Here is a 25,317-nt window from a genome sequence, read left to right as displayed (position 1 = left end):
AGCAGAAGCTTGCCCGAAAGCAAATGTGTGGTTACGCCAGAAGTGAAAGGTCACCCAGTTAGGTTGGAGGCAGACGCTTGCCCATAAGGAAATGCGCTGTTGCACCGGAAGTGAAAGGTCACTCGGTCAGGCTGGAAGCAGAAGCTTGCCCGAAAGCAAATGTGTGGTTGCACCTGAAGTGAAAGGTCACCCGGTTGGGCTGGAAGCAGATGCTTGCCAGGAAATAAATGTGTGGTTGCAGTGGAAGTGAAGGGTCACCTGGTCAGGCTGGAAGCAGATGCTTGACTGGAAGCAAATGTGTGGTTGCACTGTTAAGTAAAAGGTCACCAGGCCTGGCTGGAAACAAACGTTTGCCTGGAAGAAATTGTGTAGTTGTACCGGAAGTGAAAAGTTACCCGATGGGGCTGGGAGCAGACTGTTGCGTGGAATATGAGTGAATGGTTACTCCCAAGGTGATGGGCCACCTAGGCAGGCTGGCCGGCACTGAATGTACAGCACAGTTGCTATGTGCTTGTGGCTATGTTAAGGAGGGCAGGGGCTCACCAAATAAAGAAAGAAATGGTGGTTAAAGGATCGCTTCTAAGTTGGAAAACTGCCTAATAAGCGGCGGCCTCAATTCTTCCATAAACATAAAATTGGTGTGGTCTGAGTTTGTGGGACCCGGATGGGTGACCTGGTGGGGTGTGCTGCTGCTAAGTGAATCAGCTCCCCATACCAAAAAGCCAATGCAACTCCCTCTCAGACTCAGACCGGAAAGAGCTGAAAACCGTCCCACAAATACTTCACTTGAAAAATGGTGTGTACATAAATGGAAGTACATAGTAAAGAAAACGGGCTTCCAGCTCCATTGCTCCATCAAGACAGAAATAATTTCAGGAGGAGGTGAAGGGTAGAAGGAGAATTTATATATTAAAAAAATAAATACATAAAACAGCAGAATGAAAATAGAAGAAACCCTTTGCTTTGCGTGCTACCACTATCAAGACAACTTTAGCAACAAAAAAAGGATGAAGGACGGAGTGCTGAAACCTTTCAACCACTCAGCCCCAATCACAAATCTGGGTTTAATCCATCGTTCTTTTGCTCACCATGCCACACGAGTTTGGACCCAGCCATATGCAAATTAGTCTTGACCCTGTTGACTATGCGAACTGTCCAGCCCGAACTGCCAGACCAAGTCCTCCCTGGACCGGAAACAAGCATCCTGGGTCAGTTTCAGGGTTTTACCCTTCATCAGCCAGGCTAGCTTGATTCCAGTGACACAGTGAGCAAGGGAACCACGTCTGGGCATACCCTTCCCACTTAGGGGAAGTTAGGGGGAAGGACAGCCTTCATGTATAAGTACTGCGAAGAGGAAGACCCAATGAGTGCATAGTGTATTTGTACTTTGTGTGGCTCCTTTGGAGAACAGTCTCTAGCCTGGCACAAAGAGGGGGCTGGTTTTGAGATGCAGCTTTTACTTGAAGAGTGGCAGCTGTAGGCATCAAAGGATCCTTGGACCTCAGCACACCCACTATGATGTCTCTTCCATTGTGATTTTTTGGAGTTAGTAGCAGCAATAATGTCACTTCGCGAATGCTGATCTGCTGTCCCTCAAAGGACTCAGTGACTGCATGTGTTGGTATTCGCCAAGATTCCAACAGGCAATCCTGCCTCTGTAATAGAGCTGGCATTCTTTGACTTCGTACAAATGCCCTTTTTGTGCTCTGCTAAATAAGCACTGTGCAAAAAACAAACCCTCTCACATAGCATTGACACGGTGTAAACAGGGGCCTGCAGGTCGACCCAAGTACAATCTCCTGGCCCACTAAATTGTATATCGGAAACAAGTATGTCAAAAACCAACAGAGGGCACTGTTGCCATTCGGTGGCGAAATAAAGAGAGCCATGCGGACGAGCTCGAATATCCTATAAAACAGAACAAACAGAAATAAAGGCATCACCTTCACTGGACTGGTTACCGGAGAGCACACACAAGATAGAAAAGCAGAATGGAGTAATTCAAAGTCTAATTAAAGGCATCACATACCACTGAAGTGACCAAGGTAGTAGTGGCATACATAGCAATGGTGCCATGGGCCCCGATGCAAGCATGGATAATGGCCTCCGTACTCCCAGTTGGATAATAAAAGCCAGACATGATTAGGCTAATGTTAACCTCCCACTGGCCCTGGTGCATCTTACCATCTAATGCACCATTCGTATCTACGTCCCTACTTGCCAACTAGAAAAACAAAAAACACTGTAACCATTATTTTCGAAATCAAACTTTCAACAACATGTTCAAAATACCATGTATGATGTGCTGCTCCAGTCCAGTCGTTTTACTTTGACCTGTTTGGGTCTGTTTTATAATGAGATAAACAAGACTACAAGTTCTAGAATTCAAATAAAAAAATTGGAACAGAATCAGCACATCACGTATCTGAGAAACTTGGCCTGCTGTGTAGCATCGTCCCCAGCCTGGCAGTTGCTGTGCCGATGAAAATGCAAAGCTTAATAAAAGTGCAAAACACTGCAAAAAATGTGCAGCCTTTGAACTGGCCAACCCAGGTGCCAACTACATAAAGTGGCCACCACACATCCCAGATCTCCAAATGGCAGCACCCTTCTTGGTGGGAGCATGCAGACTATTATTGGCTAATGCACAAAAGCTATCCGTTATGTACCTGCTTCCGCTTTACTTGGAAATACAAGATTAACCACGAACGTTGCTTTAGTCTTCTTCATTTAGAAAACAGTGCAGGCAGGAAACAGGTCTGTTCAGTAACGGATGCCCTTCTCTTCTCCACCCCACATTCCACCGAACGCCGCAATATCACCGAATCATGCTATGTCATTAACTCAATATTCTAATCATAAAGTAACACAACACTATCCTTAATAAGGCAGATCTTGCTGACTTCAATCAGGAGCTGCAGCACAACACACTCAGAGAAAAAGTACTATCGCCACATGTGCAAGTTCTCACTTCACTTTATCTAGTTGCCGCAGGCTCTAAACAATCTGCTATCACGGGGACCAGTGCAATCTCACAGAGTGCAGTGTTAATACAATATATTTAAAGTGCTCCCTGGTCATTTTCTTCCCTGGCACACCAAATGTGGCTTTGAAAGATATATATTCTATTCCATTCCATACTAAACAAATGTACATGGTTCCGTAGAGAGCACACGTCGTGCAATGCCCACCATCAGCCCAATGGCATATAAACATGATCAGATAATCTGAACATTAAAGGTGTGTGAACAACAATCCTTGAGTGTCCAGGTTATCGTTGAAAGAAGTTACGTCATCATAGCCGTAGTGGCCAGGTACCTGGGCACCACACACAAAGCCTGCATATTTGGGCATAGTTCAGTTCACCAGCCACTTTAAAATGCTGATTATGGGTGCCGATGGATCCTCAGTAAGGCTACAGGGAGGCAAGGGTAGGAACATAAGTACAACATCACCACAGACGTAAACAGGTTGCATTCTACGCCACATGCATTAGTGCCTTGTGAATACGTAGGTGTATCCAGTGAACTTTATATCCAGTCACTGCAAGGCAGCACATGTTCAGAAGCCAAGAAGGCCCATATTTATACTCTGCTAGCGATGGATTTGCGTAATTTGTTTTATGCAAATTCGGTGCTAAACTAAGACCACATTTATACTTTAACGCTAGACCCCGCTAACGTCAAATATCTCAGTGTGCGTCATTTTCTGGATGCGTGAAACCGCCTAGCGTTAATGACATGCAAAGTAGGCGTTCCCGTCCAAAAAATGACTTAAACACCTGTGCGCCATATTTATCCAACCGCACAAAAATGCTGTACGGCTGTCAGGCGGAGGCGGAAAATGGCACACATCCTGATTTGCGTCAAAAATTAACACCTGGCGCAGGGCAGGCGTTAAAATGGGGCAAACACTCCAGTACTTAAGGAAAACCCACAGAAGCAACATCAGAGCTCCAAAAGGAAGACATGGAGGTGCTATTCATCCAGCATGCACGAAGACGCAGAGCACAGGAGCAACAGCAGCAGCTTCCACCACACCAACAGGGACCCCAACAGGGACCCCAAAGGCAACGCAGAAGGCAGGAGAGGATATTCCAGACCAGGACAACCCTTCAGGGCCCTAGGGAACATGAAATCATCCAGAGGTACAGATTAAACTGGCAAGTCATGCAGCAGCTGCTGCGCCACATTGAGCCACAGTTGGCACCCAGCTTGCAGACACCCCACATCATTCCACCAGAGACCAAGCTGCTAGCTGTCCACCACATGTTGGCAAGTGGCTCTTTTCAAACCACTGGTGCCCTGGTTGCTGGGATCTCACAGCCCTCATTCTCTGCCTTCCTTCTCAAAGTACTGGATGCCATCATCTCCCTCAGACCCCGCCACATCAGCTTCCCCAACACATAGCAGAAGCAGCAGGAGACTAAACAGGGCTTCTATCAAATCAATGGCTTCCCACACTTGCTTGGTGCCATTGACTGCACACATGTACGGATTGTGCCACCTGCTGAAACCGAGCATCTATACCGCAACAGGAAGCACACACTCTCCATCAATGTGCAGGCCATTGTGGTTCACCGGGGATTATTCTCCAACATCGTGGCAAAGTATCCTGGGTGTGTACATGATTCATTCATCTTCCGCCACAGCACCATCAATCAACACTTCCAAGATGGACAATATGGAAATGGTCTACTTGTTGGTAAGTACAGAAACCTAGTTATATACACACAGCACAGCAACCCTGTAGGACACACAACACATACCCCACTACTTTGACACGTGGCATGGAAGACACTGAGGTTGTGACACTGGTACTCATGTTTGATATCCTGACCCAATGGGATATACACCTATGGACAAATGACAGATGCAAATAACAACAGATGCCACTCTAGAGCTGCACTGGACCAATTTAAAAATACACAGTGACAATGACATGGCCTTAACTGGCAGTACAACTTGGAAGATGAATCTTCCAATATCACATCAATATCACTGAATCACACACCCTTCCAAGCAATATGTTCTGTGTAAGGGTTGTGTAATGTAATGTGTTTTGCTGCAGGTGAAACACCATGAGACACATAGCATGATGATGCTGACTCTAATGAAGGTGACATGGAATCATTGAGGCTGTACCAACATCTCACATCACTCCTGGGGTGACATTGCCTGGTACCAATAAGGAAGTGGACTGTGCTAAGAGCACATATTGATGTGACAATATTGCAAACTGCAAACTGCTACACATACGGATTGAGACAATTACACATATACATAACAGATGTATAGGCACATGGACCTTCTGACACTTAAACCTTCACCCCCATAACCAAGTTAGCCAGCGTACCTGGATCAGGTTCAGTAGTATAGGTACACGTTTGCACATGAGCCAACTCGGTGAGGGCACAAAAATAGATTTGCATAGAACTTGTCACACATGGGATATTTGTGCATTGTCAATTGTGAACACTTCAGTGCTGTCAACTTATGGAGTTGTGTTGTGCATTGTAACCTAGCCAAATCAAAGGTCCTCACTGTTGTTATTCACATGCTATTACATATCTTGAATTAGATGGGATGTGCAGGCTACATAGTGCAACTGTGTTACCACCAAAGTGGAATCAATTGTGGGTGTGGAAGTATCATGTCACCTCCAGTGAAGGCACATGGACACTTCTTTCACATGACATAATGCATGGGAGATACACAGTGAGCTGCAAGTTGACAAATATACCACTGATATCAGGTCAATCAGCCAAACACCAGTTTTGATTATTAAACAACCAAATGCAGAAAGGACCTCCTAGAAGCCTAGGATCTCACACAATAACACGAACACAGATGAGTCACAGACAACACAAGATAACATCTGCCATGGAAAGTGATAATCAAGGTGCAACCAACATCTAAATATTTACACTCATTTTCTCTTTCAGCTGGTCAGGGTTATGGGATCCAGCCATGGATCATGACCCCATTTGCAAACCCAAGCACAGCATCAGAGCGTGCCTATAATGAGGCACATCGGAGGACACGCACCATAGTAGAGAGGGCATTTGGCATCCTGAAGTCCAGATACTGGTGCCTCGACATCACCGGAGGCAGCCTCCTATATTCACCTGTAATGGTCTGCAAGATCATTCTGTCCTGTGCCATCCTGCACAACATTTGTGTAAGGAGGAACATTCCCCTCTATGAACCAGACCCAAAAATGTCTGAAGAGGAAGAAGAGGAGGATACTGTTTGTGAACATGAGGGGGACCATCCAAACACTGCAGCAGGATTGCGTCGGGGACAACACATTGTACAAAACTTCTTCTAACTATAGTCACCATCACCACTTTGTTATCATATGTAATTAAACACCTACATTCATCACTCAGTCATGCTCTGGGTAATTTTTATGCATCACATGATCCCTAGTAATCATATTCAGAGTTTAGCCTCATGGAGCATTGCAGAAATACAGATTAGGATACTGAAAAAGCCACATCACATTTGATGGGTGTGAATGTACAGCCAACATCACACACAGTGTAAATGACATATGTACTGTCTATTTCACATTTGAAGGGCAATATCAGAGGACCACAGCTATGACACAAATCCATGTTGCCAACATGGTTCATTGCAGCATATGACACACAACTAAGACATCGTCAATCATAAGGTAAAAAGTGTTTCATACATGAGACAGTGGATGTGCTATTGCATTGGTAACAGGAATGTATGACCAGACCCTTGACAGCAGTAAGTGTGTAGCGTTGCAGACCACAGCACAAATACAGTTTTTAGTTCCCACAGTGTTGTTCCAGCTTTTCCCAGTCAGAGTCTGCTCACTGTGTATTTACCTTGTTCATGTTTGTTCCTGACAGAGCCTGCATCCAGTTAGCCTGACTGGTTCCTGTCTTTGCGTTAACCATAGATGTTGCCTGTGGCTACATTTGTCTCATAGTTGCTTTCCATGCCCTCTCTTTCCTCATGGGGTATTGTGTGTGGTAGGTCTGCGATAAATCCTCAAATATATAGTATAGTTTAATCAGTTTCCTTATTGTATTCTGTTCTGGGACATGCATTCAAATTGCCTAATCCAGCCCCCATCCCTTGTCTGTTTTTGCATGTATTCATTAGTGCCAAACAGTGACAGTGTGCTATGGCTGTATGCATAGATTCGGTACGGTGCCTCCAGCACAAAAAACAAGGGTTGCCAATGTGTATGTAAGGACAAAACATGTTTATGCCCTGACGGTCCACACACAGATTCACTTCTGCCACCACCTTTTGATGGGGCTTGCGTGATGAATAGCTGTGACATTAATCAGCACAGAGACACTGATGTTCCTTGTTGCAGTGGAAATTTTAGAGGCCACCCTGTGTACAAATGTTGTGATGATACCTGCCTGTTTCCTATTACTGATCCAAAAAAATGTAAGCACACCAAGGTTGCCCTGTCGTCTGCCTTATGAAAGTTCTGCAGTGCCATAGCTGGACTATCCCAATGTGTGTTGTTAGTTGTTCTTTGGCTTTAGGTCAAAACTGCTTTGAAGGATACTCTGTTAATTCAGGGAATGGCTCCACAGACTTATGACAAGACCTGCACGTAACTGTGACAACATGGAGGCCAATACTGACACAGGGTACACATGGCCACACACTTGAACTGGACACCTTTTTGCACTGAACCACTGGAAATATGTGAACACATGCAGCATTGTCTGCTGGTCCTCCACAGCCACAGGAGAAGCATAGGTCAGTTACATGACTCAAACTGTAGTGTACATAACAATTTTAGGATTGGATTTGAGACTCAGTGTCACAGACACTGTACCTACCTAGCCTGTTCAAATGCCTGACCCATGGGTAGTATACACACAAGTGACCATGAGGTGGTATTCAACATTTCATGAAATGTGATGGGTTACATTTCTGACATAGCCATTATCAACCATTCTCTAACTATCCTGTGTATAGTTCATCATGGGAGATGTTTTGTCCCCAAAGTCAAGAAAGTACACACAGCATAAGACGCAACAGATATAACAAACACATATCATGACCGAAGTACCTCAATGAATGGCATCTGATGGTTATACACAATTATAACACATTCATACATGCACATTATGTAAAACAATTCTTGTGACGTTCACACAGAGGCACAACAACAATTGAAATAGACAATTCACAGACATAAACACACAGGCCATGAGTGAATTTTTTAAGTTGCGTAGCCTTGCTATTCTCCATTGATGCAGCACCTGCTCAAACAAGGGAATGCCAATTTTAATTCCAAATGTTTGGGTTGCTGTTGCGTCAGTTAAGAGTGCTAATCCGGCACAACAACTTGAGTATTATGGTCCACAGTAGTGTGGTCTGCTACATGTACCCAAACACCAGAACACACACAGCAGGCCCTAACTTTGTATAGTTATAGCTTTCATGTATGTTAAAAATGAGAAAAATGACACAAACACAGTTAAAGACATATATTTTGATACAAACGCATCAAAAAAGACGCATATGTGTCAAAATATGCCGCATATGCGTTAAAAAATGAGGCTCACAGCCATCATACATCGATTGGACCCTAGCGTTAATTCCAACACTGCACCCCATGAAATAGGTTATCCATGAAAAATATATTGATCTTTGAATGCGGGGTAATTTTTAAGCATATCGTCAAACAATATTGACGCAAAGCCTGTAAGCGTCATAAAATTTCACGCATCATAATAAAAACGCACCACATTTGAGACAGGAAGTGATGTAATAGGAAATCCTGTTTACAGAAATGGTACAGTGGGTGTACTTTAACTTTCACTTTGCAGTCTGTGATTCTTCTAGACTGTGTGGCTGTGTTGAAAGTTGTGTCTGTCCAAATTGTGCTATTGTCTCCTGTGTGCCATTTCAATTGCCATCTGTTGTTTTTGTAATTGTCTCAGTAATTCAGTGTAAGTGTGTTTTTGTCATTTTTTGTCTCTAATTTTGTCTTTGTACTGTTGGGAGTGTGTAGTGGGTATTGTTAGTTGGGGTGTTGTTGGGCTGTTTGTGGGTTATACCTCCTTTCCCTGTATTTCCCTCTTTTCCCTTTCCTATCCCTATTATTTTTTGTGATGTTGGGCAGGCCACGTCTGGGTAGAATGGGTGAGGACTAGCTGGGGGCTTTCATTTGGCTGGTGTGCTACTTCCTCCCCCTGATGTTAGAGGCTGGTGGCAGGGTGATACAGGGGTATCACACCAAGGCAAGGAGGCTCAGGTGGTCCAAGGTGTTGTTCCACCTAAAGAGAGTGTTCAACAGCCAGCGCAACGACCACCAACTCAAACATCGCTGGGCTGACCTTGTGGCTAGAGAGCAAGACCTGCTGGACCACCTGGGTGTAGTGATTGGTGACCCTGTTGGTGAGTACAAATCATACTCATGTGTACAGTAAAATGCTCTGCAGTGACAGTAGCAGATTTGGTGACATCCTGCATGCAATGTTTGTGGACATGTGGAATGCAAGTTGAACATACAGTGGCCCTGATTTATACAATATTTTCTATGCATTACCGTAATTTGTTGACACAAAAGCTGCACAAACTTACAAAACACAACTTGATCTTGTAAATTAGTGCTGCTTTGACGTCAATAGATGATGGTAATGTGGCACAAACAAATGTTTTATTCATGGCCTGTGAGTGTACCAGGAATGATATGTATTTCACATGGTAATTGTAAGGAAATGCCTCCTTGGCATGGTTGCCCCCTGACTTTTTGCCTTTGCTGATGCTATGTTTACAATTGAAAGTGTGCTGAGGCCTGCTAACCAGGCCCCAGCACCAGTGTTCTTTCCCTAACCTGTACTTTTGTGTCCACAATTGGCAGACCCTGGCATCCAGATAAGTCCCTTGTAACTGGTACTTCTAGTACCAAGGGCCCTGATGCCAAGGAAGGTCTCTAAGGGCTGCAGCATGTCTTATGCCACCCTGGAGACCTCTCACTCAGCACAGACACACTGCTTGCCAGCTTGTGTGTGCTAGTGAGGACAAAACGAGTAAGTCGACATGGCACTCCCCTCAGGGTGCCATGCCAGCCTCTCACTGCCTATGCAGTATAGGTAAGACACCCCTCTAGCAGGCCTTACAGCCCTAAGGCAGGGTGCACTATACCATAGGTGAGGGTACCAGTGCATGAGCATGGTACCCCTACAGTGTCAAAACAAAACCTTAGACATTGTAAGTGCAGGGTAGCCATAAGAGTATATGGTCTGGGAGTTTGTCAAACACGAACTCCACAGCACCATAATGGCTACACTGAAAAATGGGAAGTTTGGTATCAAACTTCTCAGCACCATAAATGCACACTGATGCCAGTGTACATTTTATTGCAAAATACACCCCAGAGGGCACCTTAGAGGTGCCCCCTGAAACTTAACCGACTGTCTGTGTAGGCTGACTAGTTCCAGCAGCCTGCCACACTAGAGACATGTTGCTGGCCCCATGGGGAGAGTGCCTTTGTCACTCTGAGGCCAGTAACAAAGCCTGCACTGGGTGGAGATGCTAACACCTCCCCCAGGCAGGAGCTGTAACACCTGGCGGTGAGCCTCAAAGGCTCACCCCTTTGTCACAGCCCAGCAGGGCACTCCAGCTTAGTGGAGTTGCCCGCCCCCTCCGGCCACGGCCCCCACTTTTGGCGGCAAGGCTGGAGGGAACAAAGAAAGCAACAAGGAGGAGTCACTGACCAGTCAGGACAGCCCCTAAGGTGTCCTGAGCTGAGGTGACTCTGACTTTTAGAAATCCTCCATCTTGCAGATGGAGGATTCCCCCAATAGGGTTAGGATTGTGACCCCCTCCCCTTGGAAGGAGGCACAAAGAGGGTGTACCCACCCTCAGGGCTAGTAGCCATTGGCTACTAACCCCCCAGACCTAAACACGCCCTTAAATTTAGTTTTTAAGGGCTACCCTGAACCCTAGAAAATTAGATTCCTGCAACTACAAGAAGAAGGACTGCCTAGCTGAAAACCCCTGCAGAGGAAGACCAGAAGACGACAACTGCCTTGGCTCCAGAAACTCACCGGCCTGTCTCCTGCCTTCCAAAGATCCTGCTCCAGCGACGCCTTCCAAAGGGACCAGCGACCTCGACATCCTCTGAGGACTGCCCCTGCTTCGAAAAGACAAGAAACTCCCGAGGACAGCGGACCTGCTCCAAGAAAAGCTGCAACTTTGTTTCCAGCAGCTTTAAAGAACCCTGCAAGCTCCCCGCAGGAAGCGTGAGACTTGCAACACTGCACCCGGCGACCCCGACTCGGCTGGTGGCGATCCAACACCTCAGGAGGGACCCCAGGACTACTCTGATACTGTGAGTACCAAAACCTGTCCCCCCTGAGCCCCCACAGCGCCGCCTGCAGAGGGAATCCCGAGGCTTCCCCTGACCGCGACTCTTTGAACCTAAAGTCCCGACGCCTGGGAGAGACCCTGCACCCGCAGCCCCCAGGACCTGAAGGACCGGACTTTCACTGGAGAAGTGACCCCCAGGAGTCCCTCTCCCTTGCCCAAGTGGAGGTTTCCCCGAGGAATCCCCCCCTTGCCTGCCTGCAGCGCTGAAGAGATCCCGAGATCTCTCATAGACTAACATTACAAACCCGACGCTTGTTTCTACACTGCACCCGGCCGCCCCCGCGCTGCTGAGGGTGAAATTCCTCTGTGGGCTTGTGTCCCCCCCGGTGCCCTACAAAACCCCCCTGGTCTGCCCTCCGAAGACGCGGGTACTTACCTGCAAGCAGACCGGAACCGGGGCACCCCCTTCTCTCCATTCTAGCCTATGTGTTTTGGGCACCACTTTGAACTCTGCACCTGACCGGCCCTGAGCTGCTGGTGTGGTGACTTTGGGGTGGCTCTGAACCCCCAACGGTGGGCTACCTTGGACCAAGGACTGAACCCTGTAAGTGTCTTACTTACCTGGTAAAACTAACAAATACTTACCTCCCCTAGGAACTGTGAAAATTGCACTGTGTCCACTTTTAAAACAGCTATTTGTGAATAACTTGAAAAGTATACATGCAATTTTTATGATTTGAAGTTCCTAAAGTACTTACCTGCAATACCTTCCGAATGAGCTATTACATGTAGAATTTGAACCTGTGGTTCTTAAAATAAACTAAGAAAAGATATTTTTCTATATAAAAACCTATTGGCTGGATTTGTCTCTGAGTGTGTGTACCTCATTTATTGTCTATGTGTATGTACAACAAATGCTTAACACTACTCCTTGGATAAGCCTACTGCTCGACCACACTACCACAAAATAGAGCATTAGTATTATCTATTTTTACCACTATTTTACCTCTAAGGGGAACCCTTGGACTCTGTGCATGCTATTCCTTACTTTGAAATAGCACATACAGAGCCAACTTCCTACATTGGTGGATCAGCGGTGGGGTACAAGACTTTGCATTTGCTGGACTACTCAGCCAATACCTGATCACACGACAAATTCCAAAATTGTCATTAGAAATTGATTTTTGCAATTTGAAAAGTTTTCTAAATTCTTAAAAGACCTGCTAGGGCCTTGTGTTAGATCCTGTTTAGCATTTCTTTTAGAGTTTAAAAGTTTGTAAAAGTTTGAATTAGATTCTAGAACCAGTTGTAGATTCTTAAAAAAAGTATTCCAACTTTTAGAAGCAAAATGTCTAGCACAGATGTGACTGTGGTGGAACTCGACACCACACCTTACCTCCATCTTAAGATGAGGGAGCTAAGGTCACTCTGTAAAATAAAGAAAATAACAATGGGCCCCAAACCTACCAAAATACAGCTCCAGGAGCTTTTGGCAGAGTTTGAAAAGGCCAACCCCTCTGAGGGTGGCAACTCAGAGGAAGAGGATAGTGACTTGGAGGAAAATTCCCCCCTACCAGTCCTATCTAGGGAGAACAGGGTCCCTCAAACCCTGACTCCTAAAATAATAGTCAGAGATGCTGGTTCCCTCACAGGAGAGACCAACACCTCTGAAATCACTGAGGATAGCCCCAGTGAAGAGGACATCCAGTTAGCCAGGATGGCCAAAAGATTGGCTTTGGAAAGACAGATCCTAGCCATAGAGAGGGAAAGACAAGAGATGGGCCTAGGACCCATCAATGGTGGCAGCAACATAAATAGGGTCAGAGATTCTCCTGACATGTTGAAAATCCCCAAAGGGATTGTAACTAAATATGAAGATGGTGATGACATCACCAAATGGTTCACAGCTTTTGAGAGGGCTTGTGTAACCAGAAAAGTGAACAGATCTCACTGGGGTGCTCTCCTTTGGGAAATGTTCACTGGAAAGTGTAGGGATAGACTCCTCACACTCTCTGGACAAGATGCAGAATCTTATGACCTCATGAAGGGTACCCTGATTGAGGGCTTTGGATTCTCCACTGAGGAGTATAGGATTAGATTCAGGGGGGCTCAAAAATCCTCGAGCCAGACCTGGGTTGACTTTGTAGACTACTCAGTGAAAACACTAGATGGTTGGATTCAAGGCAGTGGTGTAAGTAATTATGATGGGCTGTACAATTTATTTGTGAAAGAACACCTGTTAAGTAATTGTTTCAATGATAAACTGCATCAGCATCTGGTAGACCTAGGACCAATTTCTCCCCAAGAATTGGGAAAGAAGGCGGACCATTGGGTCAAGACAAGGGTGTCCAAGACTTCAACAGGGGGTGACCAAAAGAAAGGGGTCACAAAGACTCCCCAGGGGAAGGGTGATGAGACAACCAAAACTAAAAATAGTAAAGAGTCTTCTACAGGCCCCCAAAAACCTGCACAGGAGGGTGGGCCCAGAGCCTCTTCACAAAACAATGGGTACAAGGGTAAAAACTTTGATCCCAAAAAGGCCTGGTGTCATAGCTGTAAACAGCATGGACACCAAACTGGAGACAAGGCCTGTCCCAAGAAAAGTTCCACTCCAAACTCCCATCCAGGTAACACTGGTATGGCTAGTCTCCAAGTGGGATCAACAGTGTGCCCAGAGCAAATCAGGGTCCACACTGAAGCTACTCTAGTTTCTGAGGGTGGGGTGGATTTAGCCACACTAGCTGTCTGGCCGCCTAACATGCAAAAATACAGACAGCAACTCTTAATTAATGGGACTAGAATAGAGGGCCTGAGGGATACAGGTGCCAGTGTCACCATGGTGACAGAGAAACTGGTTTCCCCTGGCCAATACCTGACTGGAAAAACTTACACAGTCACCAACGCTGACAATCAGAGAAAAGTACATCCCATGGCAATGGTTACTTTAGAATGGGGAGGGGTCAATGGCCTGAAACAGGTGGTGGTCTCCTCAAATATCCCAGTGGACTGTCTGCTTGGAAATGACCTGGAGTCCTCAGCATGGGCTGAGGTAGAACTAAAAACCCATGCAGCAATGCTGGGTATCCCTGAACTGGTGTGTGTGAAAACCAGAGCACAATGCAAGGCACAGGGTGAACAAGTAGAGCTGGAGTCTGGAAGAATGGCCCAGCCTACCAAGAGGAAAGGAAAGTCAGTTGGGAAACCAACTGCAACACAGCAAAAGAAAGGGAACCTCTCTTCTCAGGAAGAAGTTCTGCCCTCTGAGGGAACTGAGCCTTTGGAGCTTGAACCTTATCAGGTTGAGCTCTTAGGCCCAGGGGGACCCTCAAGGGAGGAGCTGTGTAAGGGACAAGAAACCTGTCCCTCTCTTGAAGGCCTTAGGCAGCAAGCTGCTGAAGAGTCCAAAGGCAAGAAAAATGGAACGCATAGGGTCTATTGGGAAGATGGACTCCTGTACACTGAGGCCAGAGACCCCAAACCTGGTGCCACTAGGAGAGTGGTAGTGCCTCAGCTGTTCAGGAAGTTCATCCTAACATTGGCCCATGACATTCCCCTTGCTGGACATTTGGGACAAACCAAGACGTGGGAGAGGTTAGTCAACCACTTCTACTGGCCCAATATGTCCAACATGGTTAAGGAGTTTTGCCTCTCCTGCCCCACCTGTCAAGCCAGTGGTAAGACAGGTGGGCATCCAAAGGCCCCCCTCATTCCACTTCCAGTGGTGGGGGTTCCCTTTGAAAGAGTGGGTGTGGACATAGTTGGTCCACTAGAACCTCCCACAGCCTCAGGAAATATGTATATCCTGGTAGTAGTGGATCATGCTACCAGGTATCCTGAAGCTATTCCCCTTAGGTCGACTACTGCCCCTGCAGTAGCCAAGGCCCTCATTGGTATCTTTACCAGAGTGGGTTTCCCTAAGGAGGTGGTGTCTGACAGAGGTACCAACTTCATGTCAGCATACCTAAAACACATGTGGAATGAGTGTGGAGTGACTTATAAATTCACTACACCATACCATCCACAAACTAATGGCTTGGTTGAGAGATTCAACAAGACATTAAAAGGCATGATCATGGGGCTCCCAGAAAAACTCAAAAGGAGATGGGATGTCCTCTTGCCATGTCTGCTTTTCGCTTACAGAGAGGTGCCACAGAAGGGAGTAGGATTCTCACCCTTTGAACTTCTGTTTGGTCATCCTGTAAGGGGACCACTTGCCCTTGTTAAAGAAGGCTGGGAGAGACCTCTCCATGAGCCTAAACAGGACATAGTGGACTATGTACTTGGCCTTCGCTCTAGAATGGCAGAGTACATGGAAAAGGCAACCAAAAACCTTGAGGCCAGCCAACAGCTCCAGAAGTTTTGGTATGACCAAAAGGCTGCACTGGTTGAGTTCCAACCAGGGCAGAAAGTCTGGGTTCTGGAGCCTGTGGCTCCCAGGGCACTCCAGGACAAATGGAGTGGCCCTTACCCAGTGCTAGAAAGGAAGAGTCAGGTCACCTACCTGGTGGACCTGGGCACAAGCAGGAGCCCCAAGAGGGTGATCCATGTGAACCGCCTTAAGCTCTTCCATGACAGGGCTGATGTGAATCTGTTGATGGTAACAGATGAGGATCAGGAGGCAGAGAGTGAACCTCTCCCTGATCTTCTGTCATCAGACCCAAAAGATGGCACAGTAGATGGAGTGATCTACTCAGACACCCTCTCTGGCCAACAGCAAGCTGATTGTAGGAGAGTCCTACAACAGTTTCCTGAACTCTTCTCCTTAACCCCTGGTCAGACACACCTGTGTACCCATGATGTGGACACAGGAGACAGCATGCCTGTCAAAAACAAAATCTTTAGACAGTCTGACCATGTTAAGGAAAGCATCAAGGTGGAAGTCCACAAGATGCTGGAATTGGGAGTAATTGAGCGCTCTGACAGCCCCTGGGCTAGCCCAGTGGTCTTAGTCCCCAAACCTCACACCAAAGATGGAAAGAAAGAGATGAGGTTTTGTGTGGACTACAGAGGGCTCAATTCTGTCACCAAGACAGATGCTCATCCAATTCCAAGAGCTGATGAGCTCATAGATAAATTAGGTGCTGCCAAATTCTTAAGTACCTTTGACTTGACAGCAGGGTACTGGCAAATAAAAATGGCACCTGGAGCAAAAGAGAAAACAGCATTCTCCACACCTGATGGGCATTATCAGTTTACTGTTATGCCCTTTGGTTTAAAGAATGCCCCTGCCACCTTCCAAAGGTTGGTGAATCAAGTCCTTGCTGGCTTGGAGTCCTTTAGCACAGCTTATCTTGATGATATTGCTGTCTTTAGCTCCACCTGGCAGGATCACCTGGTCCACCTGAAGAAGGTTTTGAAGGCTCTGCAATCTGCAGGCCTCTCTATCAAGGCATCCAAATGCCAGATAGGGCAGGGAACTGTGGTTTACTTGGGCCACCTTGTAGGTGGAGGCCAAGTTCAGCCACTCCAACCCAAGATCCAGACTATTCTGGACTGGGTAGCTCCAAAAACCCAGACTCAAGTCAGGGCATTCCTTGGCTTGACTGGGTATTACAGGAGGTTTGTGAAGGGATATGGATCCATTGTGACAGCCCTCACTGAACTCACCTCCAAGAAAATGCCCAAGAAAGTGAACTGGACTGTGGAATGCCAACAGGCCTTTGACACCCTGAAACAGGCAATGTGCTCAGCACCAGTTCTAAAAGCTCCAGATTATTCTAAGCAGTTCATTGTGCAGACTGATGCCTCTGAACATGGGATAGGGGCAGTTTTGTCCCAAACAAATGATGATGGCCTTGACCAGCCTGTTGCTTTCATTAGCAGGAGGTTACTCCCCAGGGAGCAGCGTTGGAGTGCCATTGAGAGGGAGGCCTTTGCTGTGGTTTGGTCCCTGAAGAAGCTGAGACCATACCTCTTTGGGACTCACTTCCTAGTTCAAACTGACCACAGACCTCTCAAATGGCTGATGCAAATGAAAGGTGAAAATCCTAAACTGTTGAGGTGGTCCATCTCCCTACAGGGAATGGACTTTATAGTGGAACACAGACCTGGGACTGCCCATGCCAATGCAGATGGCCTTTCCAGGTTCTTCCACTTAGAAAATGAAGACTCTCTTGGGAAAGGTTAGTCTCATCCTCTTTCGTTTGGGGGGGGTTGTGTAAGGAAATGCCTCCTTGGCATGGTTGCCCCCTGACTTTTTGCCTTTGCTGATGCTATGTTTACAATTGAAAGTGTGCTGAGGCCTGCTAACCAGGCCCCAGCACCAGTGTTCTTTCCCTAACCTGTACTTTTGTGTCCACAATTGGCAGACCCTGGCATCCAGATAAGTCCCTTGTAACTGGTACTTCTAGTACCAAGGGCCCTGATGCCAAGGAAGGTCTCTAAGGGCTGCAGCATGTCTTATGCCACCCTGGAGACCTCTCACTCAGCACAGACACACTGCTTGCCAGCTTGTGTGTGCTAGTGAGGACAAAACGAGTAAGTCGACATGGCACTCCCCTCAGGGTGCCATGCCAGCCTCTCACTGCCTATGCAGTATAGGTAAGACACCCCTCTAGCAGGCCTTACAGCCCTAAGGCAGGGTGCACTATACCATAGGTGAGGGTACCAGTGCATGAGCATGGTACCCCTACAGTGTCTAAACAAAACCTTAGACATTGTAAGTGCAGGGTAGCCATAAGAGTATATGGTCTGGGAGTTTGTCAAACACGAACTCCACAGCACCATAATGGCTACACTGAAAACTGGGAAGTTTGGTATCAAACTTCTCAGCACCATAAATGCACACTGATGCCAGTGTACATTTTATTGCAAAATACACCCCAGAGGGCACCTTAGAGGTGCCCCCTGAAACTTAACCGACTGTCTGTGTAGGCTGACTAGTTCCAGCAGCCTGCCACACTAGAGACATGTTGCTGGCCCCATGGGGAGAGTGCCTTTGTCACTCTGAGGCCAGTAACAAAGCCTGCACTGGGTGGAGATGCTAACACCTCCCCCAGGCAGGAGCTGTAACACCTGGCGGTGAGCCTCAAAGGCTCACCCCTTTGTCACAGCCCAGCAGGGCACTCCAGCTTAGTGGAGTTGCCCGCCCCCTCCGGCCACGGCCCCCACTTTTGGCGGCAAGGCTGGAGGGAACAAAGAAAGCAACAAGGAGGAGTCACTGACCAGTCAGGACAGCCCCTAAGGTGTCCTGAGCTGAGGTGACTCTGACTTTTAGAAATCCTCCATCTTGCAGATGGAGGATTCCCCCAATAGGGTTAGGATTGTGACCCCCTCCCCTTGGGAGGAGGCACAAAGAGGGTGTACCCACCCTCAGGGCTAGTAGCCATTGGCTACTAACCCCCCAGACCTAAACACGCCCTTAAATTTAGTATTTAAGGGCTACCCTGAACCCTAGAAAATTAGATTCCTGCAACTACAAGAAGAAGGACTGCCTAGCTGAAAACCCCTGCAGAGGAAGACCAGAAGACGACAACTGCCTTGGCTCCAGAAACTCACCGGCCTGTCTCCTGCCTTCCAAAGATCCTGCTCCAGCGACGCCTTCCAAAGGGACCAGCGACCTCGACATCCTCTGAGGACTGCCCCTGCTTCGAAAAGACAAGAAACTCCCGAGGACAGCGGACCTGCTCCAAGAAAAGCTGCAACTTTGTTTCCAGCAGCTTTAAAGAACCCTGCAAGCTCCCCGCAGGAAGCGTGAGACTTGCAACACTGCACCCGGCGACCCTGACTCGGCTGGTGGCGATCCAACACCTCAGGAGGGACCCCAGGACTACTCTGATACTGTGAGTACCAAAACCTGTCCCCCCTGAGCCCCCACAGCGCCGCCTGCAGAGGGAATCCCGAGGCTTCCCCTGACCGCGACTCTTTGAACCTAAAGTCCCGACGCCTGGGAGAGACCCTGCACCCGCAGCCCCCAGGACCTGAAGGACCGGACTTTCACTGGAGAAGTGACCCCCAGGAGTCCCTCTCCCTTGCCCAAGTGGAGGTTTCCCCGAGGAATCCCCCCCTTGCCTGCCTGCAGCGCTGAAGAGATCCCGAGATCTCTCATAGACTAACATTACAAACCCGACGCTTGTTTCTACACTGCACCCGGCCGCCCCCGCGCTGCTGAGGGTGAAATTCCTCTGTGGGCTTGTGTCCCCCCCGGTGCCCTACAAAACCCCCCTGGTCTGCCCTCCGAAGACGCGGGTACTTACCTGCAAGCAGACCGGAACCGGGGCACCCCCTTCTCTCCATTCTAGCCTATGTGTTTTGGGCACCACTTTGAACTCTGCACCTGACCGGCCCTGAGCTGCTGGTGTGGTGACTTTGGGGTGGCTCTGAACCCCCAACGGTGGGCTACCTTGGACCAAGGACTGAACCCTGTAAGTGTCTTACTTACCTGGTAAAACTAACAAATACTTACCTCCCCTAGGAACTGTGAAAATTGCACTGTGTCCACTTTTAAAACAGCTATTTGTGAATAACTTGAAAAGTATACATGCAATTTTTATGATTTGAAGTTCCTAAAGTACTTACCTGCAATACCTTCCGAATGAGCTATTACATGTAGAATTTGAACCTGTGGTTCTTAAAATAAACTAAGAAAAGATATTTTTCTATATAAAAACCTATTGGCTGGATTTGTCTCTGAGTGTGTGTACCTCATTTATTGTCTATGTGTATGTACAACAAATGCTTAACACTACTCCTTGGATAAGCCTACTGCTCGACCACACTACCACAAAATAGAGCATTAGTATTATCTATTTTTACCACTATTTTACCTCTAAGGGGAACCCTTGGACTCTGTGCATGCTATTCCTTACTTTGAAATAGCACATACAGAGCCAACTTCCTACAGTAATGCAAGGAATGAATGTAGTCCCCAGTTATTTTGAATACATGTATGCACAGTATTCATGGCCATATGTATAAAGATCTTTCTAACCTCTGGTAATGTCTTAGGCTGATATTTTGACTTAGTTTGTGCAGCCCTTAAATTAATTATGGATGCCAAAGTAATGCACACTTGATAATATCTAAATGTTTGGTGCTACTTTCTATAGCTGTAGCATAAAAACATGAAGCAAATGCTACACATAAAAAAAAAAGTTTTCTGGCACTATGTTCATTGTTCCTGTGTGTTTTATTTTGCCTTGGGCACGATTGCTGGTACAGAGCTGATGCATTTGCCATTTGTGTCATTTTATAGCCAACCAATTTTCATAAGTTAATGGGTCATCATGGGATCCCAGAATGTTTGAATGCATGGTCACAAATTATTGATTTACATGATGTTATGCAAGTGACCCCTGACTGCTTCCATCATACATTTAAAGTGACAAAATAGTTCGTTAGTTTACGTTTGGGACACCCCTTCTGATCTAGTGCAGCATATGTACAATTGTTAAGTTCTCAGTATGAAGGCTATCACAGACATGGGTGTATGCTAAGATTAGCAGACCAGCATACCTGTGACTGCTGCCACTCCCAAGGTGCATACAAATTGAGACCTACCTCATCAAGATTGCCACAGTAGGACATTTGCTAAACCATGTTTCAATTAGGGGACAGTGTCAGTTTGTTGTATAACCACAGATCACCCAACTTGGCAAATGTAAGATGATGAATGTGGCTAACTGTGAACTACAATACCTGATATAGGTACACAGGGCCCCGAGTAACACATTTCAGGTGCAATGACTACACCCGTGCCCATGCATTCTGTCACGGATGATCAAATTAGACACTGTCAGCATATATTTCTTTGTTGTTTTGATTTAGATAAATGGCCAATCCATGTTTAGCGTAACACAGGATCCCTGCCATAATAGTGGCATAGGGGTCATATACAGTACGGCTCTGGGTACACTGGCAATGTGGCATATGTAACATACAGACAACACAGGCCCACATATAATGGGCCATAGAAAGCACAATAATTCGTGAACTAAACTCAACCCACATGAACATCACACAGTAACTCATTGCCCCTTGATGCACAAACCACAGTACCTGAGTGAGTGGTGTTGCGGTGCACCTGCAATGTGGCTTTGCATGTCTCTTATAACAACAAATGAAGAAATGGAGTACCATCTAGAAAGAATTCTGCACAAAATGGAGTAATCATGTTTGACACCACATGATTGTTAGGGCCAGTGCATGTGGGCATATGTGTGTCTATCACTCACTGGAGTGACAGGGTCAATGCATGTTTGCAGTAGTATGTCTGTTGGGGTGTGTACATGCCTGAGGTGCTGCTCTATCATATAAAATGGCACACACAGTGATTTGTTGTTCAAAGCTTTGTACAGTGAGCAGACATTGAGCACATTTCACCCTTCCATGTTTTACAGGTGGACCAGCCCCCTACACAATTGGAGAAGTGGCTTGATTTGTGGACCCAGACATATCCAGTAAGTGTTGATATGTTAGTTCTGTGTTGTGTTTGTAGCTGTTGTGTGATTGACTCCTGTGTGTTGGACACATTGCAAGGTATGATGTGCTGGCACATGATCTGATATGTGATTTGCCTGGAGTTTGACATTTTGTTCCATGTTTGAGATGGACAATCAGTGGCAGAGAGTCATATTTTGGGTTTCTAGTGCTGCGTCATAGGCATGAGCAGGTGAACAGGGTGATATTTGTTGCTACATTTATGCCAGTGATAAAATTGGAGGTGGCCATTTTCATGATTTAGTCAGCAAGTCATACCCTGATTCACACAGACCAGTAATGCCGAAGTATCACCTACAGACTTGAGCCTCCCTGTTAACTAAGGTACATGTAGGACTGTATGTTTGACTTCCTAGCAGCATCTAGCTCCACATGTCGTGCTACGTTTATGTGGCACTTGAGCAGAATGTCATAGGTATGCATGCAGCTCAAGCCCAGATGGGTGCTTGCATCTATGTGCTTGTTTTTAGAAAGGTATTAGTGAGATCAAATGATGTTGACAATTGTCCGCAATTAGGAACATAAGTGTGGATGTGATTGGCCAATGTTTGAGTCAATCCTAGTTGGCAGCCCTCCTTACCTGTGGTGGACTGACTAAACCCATGGACAGCTGTCCAAAGCTTCCTGGCTGTCCTTGATGTTTGAAAGTATGTGCTGCATGTCCATCACCCCCTGAGGCACAGGGTTAGAGTTAGGAAATATGTGTACCTAGGTGTGAGGATCCCAGTGTAGAAGACAGACATGTAATTCCAACATTCATTTGTTCCAACCTAGGATACCCCCTCATGATTAGCAACTGCATACCGTCGAGGAAATTCCATTTACAAATCACAGATCTCGAGGGCCTTGATTGTCACCCAGAAGATAGTAATTAGTTGGCCTGTCACATGTGGAGTACCTGCAGCATTTGTTATGTGACTAATGGCAGTACAATGATGCACAGATCATTTAAGTTGGTACACACCTTTTTGAGCATTGCTGTGCTGTTAGAAAGTAGATGTGTAGGCTGCGTTGGCCTGTCATTCCTCAGGGACATTATATGATCTGAACTGTGATTTGGACTGCTTAAGCTAATTTTGAGGAAGTGTTAGAATATCATCAGTAGATGTATCACACAATAAGACAATTTGTAGTAGCACACGTTTATATCATAAAAATATTTCCATAACAGCGACACAATTAAATGTAAAGTCCATGATACATCTGTTCCATGTATTGAAGAAATGTTTATTCTGAGTAAAATGTTGCGTTCCAAATAATGATCCACATCTCCAATCTTCATATATGTTCCCAAATTCACTTGTTCGTCAACACGTGTTTCGTCAGGGGAATACCCCTTGACTTCCTCAGGACCTCCTATAGCAACATTCCCATATATAACAAATCATTAGAAAAATCATATTATATAGTTACAATCACACCCTTCTTAGTGAATATCAAAAATGTACATGCTTTAAAGTTGGACCCGTACCCCAATGAATTCTAAATTTATAGCACACTGTATTAGCTGTTCTTTTCTCTTATAAATCCCTTAGTGTGTAGGACACACAAAATGAATATTGTGCATTTTATCCCCTCATTTGTGTAGTAGACTAGCTCCACTCTAACTATAAACAGTGTAAACAAGTGCAGGATGCCGGAAATTCCAAAGTTCCAAATGACCTGCTCAAAGACATGCTGAAAACCTGTTAGCAACATGCTGCCAAAACCCGTGCAAAACCGGCATGCTAACATACGTCCGAACAAATATAATGCCCCTAGTGAATAACACTAGCTTCATACCTTCTGTTTATAAATCTTGTTCCTATTCCTTCTCCAAATATCAAGGCGTATATCAATTTACCTATGAAAAATCCCTCAGTGAATAACTCCCTATGTCACATCTTTAGAATTATAACTTCAATTTTAATCATAGTTCCCCACACCGCTCACCTGACCATATATTCTTGCCTTAATAAATTCACAATCGGATGCCTCGTTCCGAAAACCGCCGGCGTATCCTATAATTGGTATCATCACAAAAGTCAATTTGATTAGCTACCGCAAACAGATTAATCTTTGTTAAAGAGAGAAACGGGCATTACTTCACTCACTGTCTCACCTGTTCATTTTATTTTATTGATTGCGACTGCCGCGAGTACGTCGGATGCCACTCCAGAAGGGGGAGAAGTTCCTGCCTCACCGTTTTTAAAGCCGCGATCCTAACTGTCCAAACTGTCGACTACGCATTGAAACAACATAGAAGACGGACTCGTCCGTATCTATACAAGTCAACTTCCCGTTCTGTCAATAGCAATTGCCGGTTTCCCAAATACATGAGTATTAATTAGCCACATTAAGTTGGTATATCTTATTTCTCCGAATATTTACGCAATAACTTATAATGCTAGATAATAGTTGATATAGTAGATTATCACATGTACAAAACATAGAGTACTGCCCATATAATAGCATATAGTCGTACACATCCATTCCTGCTGTCTGGTGTGTGTGTGTGTTGAAAGTTTATAGTCAGATGTCACATACATAAAGATTGTCTTGAAGGGAATGTTGGACACATTGATTTTCGGCTTACACATACCTTGAAGCGGACTTTTTCAGTCCAACACAGCATTATACTGTTAGTTTTCAATTTACTTCAGAAATAAGGCTCAGGAAGCGGAGATGATGATACAATCCAGTCCCCAGTGTATAGTTATCAGTCCACAATCTTTCAACGCAGTTGTAATGACATTCTATGACCATTGACATGTGACATACATCACTAATCTCCTACACAGTTGATGTGTCACATTACACAGAGACAAAGTTGTTGTGTAAGTGCTATTTATTTTAAAGTGCTGTAGTGCAATAATTACATAGTCCAGGATTGTGAGTCCATTAGTGTGACGCCTTCTACTGTGATGCTACACAAGTGCAATGGGACATGTCATTGGACATGCTGGGGTGAAGTGTCATACAGTGCAGAGGAACATGAATTGCCAATGAAGTAGTGAGAGACAATCACAGAGCGTAGTGTCAAGGTAAACAGTGTGCTGGAGAACAGTGCATGTGAGCAGCTGTTGCAAGACTGGCATGTTAACAAGCACAGGACCTAGGATATTAGTGCCCATGGGGCATGGACTTGTGCTACCGGGTACTCCTACGTGTGAAGGTTATCTGTTCCACGTCTTCATCTTCTGATGTGTGTGTCGTCTCCTTTGCCCTTGGTGGTGGTGGGTTCGAAGGGGCAACACACACTTCAGTGTTTGAAGATGTGGAGTCAGAAATCCTGGTAGCTGCCAACTGTAGGGCTATTAAGGGCAGTACTGCAGCAAGGAGGAGCTGCTGGTTCTTAAGTATAGCAGCTAAATCACTGTGGTAAGCAGCCAGGTCGGCCCTGAGGGGGTCATGATTGCATTCATGCACGCAGTGAAAGGTTTGGGGCGCGAAGTGTTGTGGCAACTCTCTTACTGCAGTGGTGAATTCCTTTACACTTTGTTGAAGTCCTTGCAGGATGGATGTTAGCGCTTGCATGGCTGCTGCCTGTTCTGCAGATGACATCATGCACGAATGC

Source organism: Pleurodeles waltl, chromosome 4_2 (genome assembly GCF_031143425.1).
Source record: "Pleurodeles waltl isolate 20211129_DDA chromosome 4_2, aPleWal1.hap1.20221129, whole genome shotgun sequence".
Classification (NCBI taxonomy): domain Eukaryota; kingdom Metazoa; phylum Chordata; class Amphibia; order Caudata; family Salamandridae; genus Pleurodeles; species Pleurodeles waltl.
Note: the sequence above shows the minus strand (reverse complement) of the source record.